The sequence below is a fragment of the Lissotriton helveticus genome, chromosome 1_1 (genome assembly GCF_964261635.1).
Source record: "Lissotriton helveticus chromosome 1_1, aLisHel1.1, whole genome shotgun sequence".
Taxonomy (NCBI): domain Eukaryota; kingdom Metazoa; phylum Chordata; class Amphibia; order Caudata; family Salamandridae; genus Lissotriton; species Lissotriton helveticus.
Window position 1 is genome coordinate 287035519 of NC_136057.1, and position 9450 is coordinate 287044968.

Below are 9450 nucleotides of genomic sequence, written 5' to 3' on the forward strand. Positions count from 1 at the left end.
CATATGCAATAAATGTCTTCGCTACTTTCAGGTCTGAAGCTCCCAGATGCCTTCTGAACCAAAAAGCGGATGTGAGGGCAGTATAGGAACTATTGTTCTCTTCTTTAGTCTATCTTTCTGCCCTTTCTTGGGACCTTTCTGCCCTTTCTTGTGAGCTTTCTGCCTCTGTGCCACTCGTTTCCTCCCGTTTTTTGTGACCTTTCTGCCTCCTGTGCCACTCATTCCCCCCCGTCTTTTGTGACCTTTCGGTCCTTTGTTTTGACCTTTATGCCTCTGTGACACTTGTTTCCCCCTGTTTTTGTGACCTTTCTGCACTTTTTTGTGACCTTTGACCCTGCTCGCAGGCAGGTCACCCCCACGCCACTGCTCGTCACCTGACTGCCTGGTTCCTGCCTCCCTGCTGCCTCCTTGTTTCCTGGGTTTTTCCCTCCCCTCTGCCCTGTGCGCCAGTTCCCCATGCCCCCCTGTCGCTCCCGATCCGGCCCTTTCCTGCCGCTGCTTCCCTGCGCGCCCGCCCCCGCTGCACACCCATTCACCTCCCCACTCCCGCCTCCCATCTGCTCCTCCCTCCCAAGCCACCTCATATGCAGGCCGAGAAGCAGCCTCACAGCGGCAGCGCGCCTAAGGCAAGCCCGTCTGCACCCTTCCACGCCCGGACCGCACCCAGCGCCAGAACCCCTGGACCCCGCGAACGCCATGACACCAGAATCCACTACGATGCCAGCACCCTCCATGCACTCAATGCCAGCCGAAACCACACTTGCTTTCAGGCCGCCCCGAAAAGGACCCTTCTACTGCCACACCTGCAGCTTCACCAGCGACAGAACCACCAAACCTCCAAGGACTGGACCCAACCACTTCCGCTGCATACTCCTCAACACTCGCTCCGCACGCAAACACGTCGTCGAGCTCTGGGATCTGCTCGACTCCTCCGCCCCAGGCAGGGCCTTCCTGACCGAGACCTGGGGGAACGACTCCTCGGCGCCCAACATCGCCATAGCCATCCCAGACGGCTACAAGATCACCCGCAGGGATCGCGCCAACGGAATCGGAGGAGGAATAGCCATCGTCCACAAGACCACCATCAAGGTCGCCACCCACGCAGACGACACCCTCAACACCGCCGAACACCTGCACTTCCGGATCCACACCGAGCCCAGCACCACCCTCAGAGGAACACTCATCTACAGACCCCCCGGACCCTGGGCTCAGTTCAGCGACTCCATCGCCGACATGCCAAGCACCCAAGCACTCGCCTCCACGGACTACATCCTCCGTGGGGACCTGAACTTCCACCTCGAGAACAACAACAACGCCAACTCTGGCACCCTGATCGACAACCTCGCCAACCTCGGCCTAAGTCAACTCGTCACGGCACCCACCCATGCCGCCGGCCACACGCTGGATCCAGTCTTCTCCACAGGTTCCCACGTCGCCTTCGACCACACCACCGAACTCCACTGGACCGACCAACGCTGCATCCATTTCACCTTCAAGAAACCAACCACTCACCACAGCTCCCAACAGCTGCCACGCTGCTGCTGGAGCAAAGTCACCGAAGACCAGCTGATCACCTCCCTCGCCAAGAACCCTCTTAATTGCATCTTCAAACCTTTTCTGGGCTGGATCAGCTGATGACGCCGCTTCAGATAGAATCATGCCTTGTGAAGAAATCCTGTCATTAATAAGTCCCCCTTCACCCCTTATGGCAATTCTACAAACCCTTGTAGAGGGTATCTTTCGGCAAGAAAATGGGGAAAGGTATGCTTGTCAACCTCTATCATCACTTTACTTATGCCCCCGTGCAGACCCAATCTTTCCGGCTCTCTCCTCTGATATTGCAGAAAGAAATCCTCGTCGTCCTCTTGGGCTGCAGCATCTGGAAATACTAAGGGGCAGATTTACAAGCCCCTTGCGCCACTTTTGCGTCACTTTTAACATGGGAAAAGTGACGCAAAAGTGGCGCAAGGGGCTTGTAAATAAGCCCCTAAATGTTGCCTCACATACTGGAGCGCCTTCCTTAACTCCACCCCCTGGACGAATCTGGCCTTAATTTCCTAGTCAAGAGGACCACTCAGCACCTCCAGATGGTGCTTCTTGGAAACCCTCTTTGTCGAATATATACTAGAGCTCAGCAGTAACAATGTTGCAGACAGCGTAGTATCCTCTGCTGCAAACAGCAACACACATCCTGGGGGTCAGCTGTTTTAAACTCACGCTACTAGCACTTCTCGTTAGACCGCCGCCATGTCAAAGTCAGGCAGCAGTCCCACTACCTGTTTTAATTATGTTCCTGACTCCCCTCCTAGGTAAACGGGGTTGGAACCACAGGGCACTGCCGCTGGTGCCATTCATCAGTTTACGATGTACTGAGTCCGCTCGAGTTGGACCTCGCACGGTGCCAAGGGCGCGCCCAAGCGAGCGGGACTCATGTACTGTCTACAGTTTTGTAAAGTGCTACAGCAGGCCTTAATGCATGATCACATTTAGCATTTCTACATAAACAAAAACACAGGAACATTCATTTTTACATAAAAGAAAACACAAGAACTGTTTACTTGCTTTTGCTTGCCTCTCGTAGAAAGAAGAAACAGGAACTGGTCACAAGCCTTCCTGCCCTGTTGCATGTGTGAGGGTGGGAGCCATCCAGGGTGGGTGGAGTCGCAGTTTTTAGGGTCGCGCCAGTGCACGCGCTCTTGCTTGCGAAACACTGCTGTGTACATTAAGGGGACTGCAGCCGCCCTTTGCTTGCTATTAGTTGGCTTATTTTGTACTCTTTTTTCGCAGGGGAGTGCTTTGGGGTCACTTCCTGTTGTTCTGTGAAGCCTTAGTGCTCTCAGCGAATATATACAACTGCATTTTCTACTAGAGTGCTCGCTGTCACAACATATATATGCAACTTAATTTTACAGTATATTTTCATAAGTAACATATTGTCCCTAAAACAGCAAGTGAGGTCCCCAGGAAATCTAATTTACTAAAACGATCAACTGTGCTGCAGTAGGTCGATTTAAGGGCAGTAGGCAAATAAGGTACACTAAGAAAGGCAACATTGCCATCTGCTGGAATGAAACGGAAAGCACAACATTACTGGCATTTGGCACAGTGACGATGATGCACGCTACTGACATCTATAATGACATGAAGGTCTTTACTCCCTACTACCCACCTTTTCATGCTGCTTTACTCCCTCCAACCCTATTGTCATAGCGCTTTTCCCATAACTTTCAGCCCATTGCATGGCTGAGAAAAGCGCTATGACGCGCCCAGGACTAGCCACGTTAAACCACTTTCCTTTTTAGCTATGCTGCACAGCAGCCGTGCTGCTGAACAACATGGCTAAAAGACATTGACAAAGTCAATACATCGGCAAGACCTATTGGCTTGGCCAGTGCTTGTTTAGCTTGGTTATCGTCTGCCAAAGAGGAGCGAAAGTTTACTCTCTAGGGTCTGTGCTGAGGAAGACGGATGAGGAGGTAATAACTGTTACTACTGTCGTGTTGTCGCCGCAAAGGAACTCAGGAGACAGGTAATGGTCGTTATGTCTTTATTAATATAGCTTGGCCCCCATGTGCCCACGCACATCTGTATCCCCTGATGTCCGACCTTGAATGCTCCTTCCCCACACCCCTGACAGGATGTGGTGTCCGGTTTCTTCAATGTCCCCCTCGTGACCTGCAGGGTCCTAGTGCCCTGTCGGCAGGTCACTACATCTCCCCCCTTTGTCACAAAGATGTGACAAGAAAGTTGAAAGACGCAAGGATGCGTGAGTGGAGATAGAGATGGATGTGGGCTTTCTTTGACACCGGTCAGTGTGTCTCTCTTCATCACATTTCTTCTATTAGTCGTCTTGGACGTCTGCAAACTCTTCTCGGGCTTGTTTCTTCCAGTTGTTTTTCCGCTGGCCCTTGCTCTTCTTGGTCCTTGACCTGATCTTCCTTCTTGTTTCCTTTTAGCTCTTTGAAGTGTGAGCTGTTTCTTGTTATCTGCTGGTGTTCTGACTCGGCCGTTATCATTGGTCCCTTTACGTTCGTCACTAGTAACAGGTCTTTGGAGAGCGTGCTGTCAGATTTTCTTTATTGCCTCTGACACACTACCACCGTGTCTCCCTCCTTTAGGTCTGGCACACTGGTGTGTCGCTTTGCGTCTGAATATCTTTTCATTTTCTCTTTCGCCTCTTTGTCTTTTTCTGCAATGTCGCCGCGATCCGGTGCCAATGTTGCTTCTATTTGTGGTAGCCTAGTTCTGCTTGTTCTGCCCAGTACCAACTCTGCTGGACATCTTCCTGTGGAGCTATGTGGCGTGTTTCTGTAGTCATGTAGGACTTGGCACAGAGCTTGAGAAAGCGATACTTGCGCCAGCCTGGCCCTCTGAACGGCCTTCTTGATGTTGCCCATAAATCTCTCTACCATTCCATTTGCTTGAGGCCACAGCGACGTTATCTTCCTGTGATTTATCCCCAGGTAGGTCATGAATCTGCGGAAATCTTCCCCTGAGAAAGGAGGGCCATTGTCTGTTTTTAGTGTTTCTGGTGAGTCCCAGGCTGCAAATATGTCATCCAGTATCGACAGTGTCGCTGTGGCTGATGTTGATGGGACGTGTCGTACTTTTGGGAACCTTGAGTATTCGTCGATAACCACCAGCAGGTAGTTGCCTGTCTCCAAAGGCCCAAAGAAGTCCGCTGCTTGCGTCGTCCACACCGCTCTTGGAAGTTCCGACATTTGTAGAGGTTCATTCTTTGCCGGTGCTCCTGTTACTTAACAAAGGTGGCAGGTCGTTATGGTGTCTTCTAGCATGAGATCTAGTCCAGGGAACCACACCTTCTCCCTTATCAGTTTCTTTGTTGCTACTACGCCTCTGTGGGACTCATGAGCCAGGTTTACCGATTGCCTCCTCAGTGAACTTGGTATCACTATTCTTGTCCCTCTCATCATGATCCCGGTGTCTGTTTCTGACAGTTCCTCATGTATCTTCTTCAGATCTAGCACTTCTTCCTTGCATACTCCCGTTCCCCAGGTGCAAATATTGTTGACATGCCTCCACCTCTGCCTTCTCGTTATCTCCATGGCCATTTGCATCGTGGCGTCCTTCTTGGTCTCTCTCGCTAGCTCCGCCACTGTTATGTGCGCTGGGGTGTTCTGTTTCAGTACGAAGTTTAGGTATTCTTCTGCCATCGATGTTGTCTCTTGTGTCAGCAGCAGGGGGTGTCTCGACATGTAGTCTGCCGGGTTGTGTTCCTTCCCCAGCTTGTGTACGATCGTGAGGTCATAATCCATCAGCCTTATGCCCCAGCGTTCAATCATGGGTGGCATTTTGGCTGACGGGCTGCCATAGATTGTCACTAGCGCCTGGTGGTCAGTTATGATTGTGAATGACTTTCCGTAGACAAACATGTGGTAGTGTTCAACAGGTACAACGATACCTATCTGAAATGAAGGACTAATACGTCGCTTAACTTCACTTCTCATTATATTAAGAAATTATTTTATAAGAGAACACCTACATTGAGACACCCACTGTCTTCACCCACACTTCACCTCGGTCCTGAAGAAAGCCCACATGACCTGACAAGGCAACCAAGGGCTGAAACATGCCGACCTTTTTAAACCACTAAACATTGAGTGCGTAAGAATCCTAATTATTCACTATACGCACACCTTATAGTCTTGATGACAACCTACTCGAATCCAGACCCAATAAATAAATAACCTGGCTGTCCGAGTATTTTAAAGAAGACCTCACCTATCACTGATCATTACTGCTTTTAACCAAGGGTAAAAACCTCCGGGTGGAGGTTGCATAACAACTATCCCAATGATTATGCAATCACGTGATTAAACAGCGGAGAACCAAGATATACCGCTTATCCGACCTATTTTACACGTGCATGAGGGTTTTGTATTTGGGACACATGAGTAGGCGACCTGTATACCCAGGTTATGCAGGACAAGTGATCCTTCCCCACGTGATTTATGAGATTTGATACATAGGAAGTTGAATGGATCACACCTTCCTTCTCCCTCCTAATATGATTCAGTAGTGTTCACACGCCCATACCACCGCTCTCATTTTCTGGTTGGGAGTATGCCCTTTCAACGTCTGTTAAACTTTTACTCGCATATGCAACAATCTTTCCTTGTAATTCTCTTCCTGACAGGTGTTGCGCTAGTATGGCTCCGAGCCCTACCGGGCTAGCGTCAACCGTTAGTTCAGTGCATAGTAAGGGGTCGAAATAAACTAGATGCTCCACGGTCACCACTGCTGGTCTTATTTCTTTGAATGCCTTGTTGCATTCCAGGGACCAGATAAATTGCTGTCCTTGCTTTGTTAGTTCTCTTAGTGGGCTGCTCACTGTGGCAAAATCCTGTATGTAGTGCGCACAATAGCTTGCGAGCCCTAGAAACAATCGTACTTCTGCAACGTCTGTTGACACTTTTGCATTCTTCAATGTTTTAACTTTGCTGGGATCTGGCCTCATCCCTTGCTTGGAAAAGATGTGACCGAAGAATACTAGTTCTCCTCTTCCCAGCTCACATTTTCCTTCATTTAGCGTCATGCCTGCTCGCTCTAGTAGTGTGCACACTTGACGTAGAGATGCATCATGTTCTTTGTCTGTTTTTCCAAATACCACAATGTTATCACTGTAATTCAGGCTGTTCTGTACCGGTCTTATCACCTGTCTTATGGTCTCCTGAAATATTTCCGCTGCCGATGATACTCCAAAACTCAACCGCTTGTATCTGAATGGACCTAGGTGTGAGGAGAATGTCATGATGTATTTGGACTGGTGGTCTAGTTCTACTTGATGGTACCCTTTGCATAGGTCCAACTTCGAAAATCAACAAGCCCCAGTGAGACAGCTGATCATGTCATGATGTTGCAAGTTGCTCCACTGTCGAGCACGAACTGTGTTGTCGGCTTCCTACGCCAATGTCTACAGTGGCTGTTTTCTTAATTTGCTTCTTCTCCACGAGGTGAACGTGCTCCGAGTCATGGTTCTCTCTTGGTGCGTCCGACATCAGATATAGCCTCCCCTCCGTCACAGTTGCTGCCGTCTCTTCTGACTCATCTGAAGAGCTGCGATTGGCAGTTTCCATGCGCCGTGCATATCTGTACTTGTTATCCACGGTCTCATCGTTCTGCCTCTTTCATGCCTGAATCATCTGGTCATGCACATGCTCAAGAAATGATTGTCTCTGTTACACTTCCTGCACTTTTGACCCATTGCGGGGCAGGCACCGACGTGTGGGAATTCGAGGCCACATCGATAGCTTGTTTGTTTGCCTTTCTTTTGCAGGACCGGATCCTGGTACTCTTTCTTCTTGAAGTTCCCAGTGACGCGATGTGCTACTGCCACCCTCTTCTCTTTTCCCATCTCCATCTGCTTTGCGTGTTCAGTGGCCCGTGATTCATTTCGAGCCATCGTCAATATTGTCTCCAGCATCGTTGGTTCCTTCAGAACACACGCTCGGAACTCCACGGATTTGCAACCTTCAATGATGCGCAGTCTTATCACTTGCTCATTGTCGAATTTGTCGAACTTGCTGTAGTTTACCAGCTTCCTTAGTCTCGTTGCAAAATCGTCCAGGTTCTCTTCTCCCTGCTGGCATCCCGTGTTGAAGGTGTATCTTTCGAAATCAACATTGCGTTGCGGGTCAAACTTTCGTGTGAGACACTGCATCACTCCTTTGTAGTCCGCGTCTGGTCAGCGGGGAATGTTAATAATGGATCTTCTATTTCATCCCATTCGAGATTCATTAGTGGGAGTAGTTGCTTGTTGTCTGGGACGTCTGTGGTGATCATGTAGCGTTCAATCTTCCTGACCCATCTTTCCCACTTGATGCCTGCTTGCGGCTCTGATAGGCTGAACGGTAACGGCCTGCGGAAAATCGCTTTCGTGCTCTGTTTCTCATCATTGTCACTCATTTTCTTCTTTAGCACCCTTCTTTCTTTTTTTCTCCTTTTATTTCCTTTATTTCTTTTATTTATTGCTTTATTTTCCTTTCTTGTGCTTTTTTCACTTTTCTATGTCTTTTTTGGCCTTTTTCCGCACTCTTTCAGTGTTTCCTATTGTTTCTTATGGCCGCCTGACTTCAAGATGGCCGCCACTCTGTCCTGGCTTCCTATTAGCCCAGTCCGCCTGACTTTAAAATGGCCGCTGTGTTCTCACGAGATTTCCTATGTTTTCTTATGGCCGCCTGACTTCAAGATGGCCGCCGCAATCTCACGATAGTTCCTTTGAACTAATGCACGCTTCTCCTTCTAGCGCTTTAACTTGCTGAGCGTGCCTTTGCAATGCCGCTCGCTGGTGGATGCCTTTTCTTGCTCCTTTTGTTTCCGTTTCCGTTTTCCTTTCCTTAGCCTCCCCAGCCACAGCGCTGCTCTTACCGCTGTCGTCGACGATCGGGGTGGGTTCCAGCGTCGCGTTTCTTTTCTCCGGTGCTCGGACCAGGGTGGGCTCCTGGCTCCGATTTGCCTCTGTTTTGACATCGCTTTCCCCGGCGTTTTCTTAAGAGTTGGCCAGTGGACCAGGGTGGGCTCCTGGCTCCGCCATGCTTCTTTCTGGAAAAACGGGCGATCCACTCCACTTCTGCTCCTGTCATCCCACCTTTGTTCGCCAGTTGTCGTGTTGTCGCCGCAAAGGAACTCAGGAGACAGGTAATGGTCGTTACGTCTTTATTAATATAGCTTGGCCCCGTGTGCCCACGCACTTCTGTATCCCCTGATGTCCGACCTTGAATGCCCCTTCCCCACACCCCTGACCGGAGGTGGTGTCCGGTTTCTTCAATGACCCCCTCGTGACCTGCAGGGTCGTAGTGCCCTGTTGGCAGGTCACTACATCTACAAGCCCTCACTTTTGAGAGAGAGACTTACCACCAGGGCATACGTCGGGGGTAAAGCAGGTAGACAGCGTCCACCCACTATTTTCACAGGGTAGAAACTGTCTCCTCTGCCAGAAAGGTGGGTCCCACACAAATATGCTGAACTTGTCCCTGTATAATTTTCAGACACCGCAGCAGCGCTTGCACATTGTCAGCTTTCCATTCCCAGCAGCAATGGGCTTGCAGGGAGGGGACTTTTTTTATTTTCACCCAAGGCTGCGGTAAAGATAAAGTCAGAAGTTAAGTTGTCATCAGGCCTCCTTTTGTTCCAATATGTTCCTGGCTGGGCGCAGTCTACATTCAGATGCAACAGAGAGGAAACAAAGTCACCCAGCTTGTTATTACATAACAAGTACTTGAGAGGCATGCTTTTGTTCAGCCCTGAATTTAAAATATGAATCCACAGTAAGAATGTCAGATGTGTTGGTCTGGCCCAGTATTTACACAAATAATATTTTAAATGCCACTATTTTAATTCTTTTATAGCACTACATCCCAATGCTGGGTGTTTGCAAGCTTTACATAACATACACATTGACAATAAATCACGTGCAGATTGAGTGAGGGT

At 49.4% G+C, this 9450-nt stretch overlaps 1 protein-coding gene across 1 annotated transcript in view; it reads right to left on the reverse strand.

Annotated features, from left to right (window-relative positions):
- LOC144796503 (aldo-keto reductase family 1 member C1-like) overlaps positions 1-2719 on the reverse strand; it is a 224778-nt gene extending 222059 nt beyond the window's left edge. The window contains exon 1 of the mRNA XM_078668206.1: positions 2559-2719. The gene's annotated coding sequence lies outside the window, so the exon portion shown is untranslated. The remainder of the gene's footprint in view (positions 1-2558) is intronic.
- Between the last annotated feature and the right edge of the window lie 6731 nt (positions 2720-9450).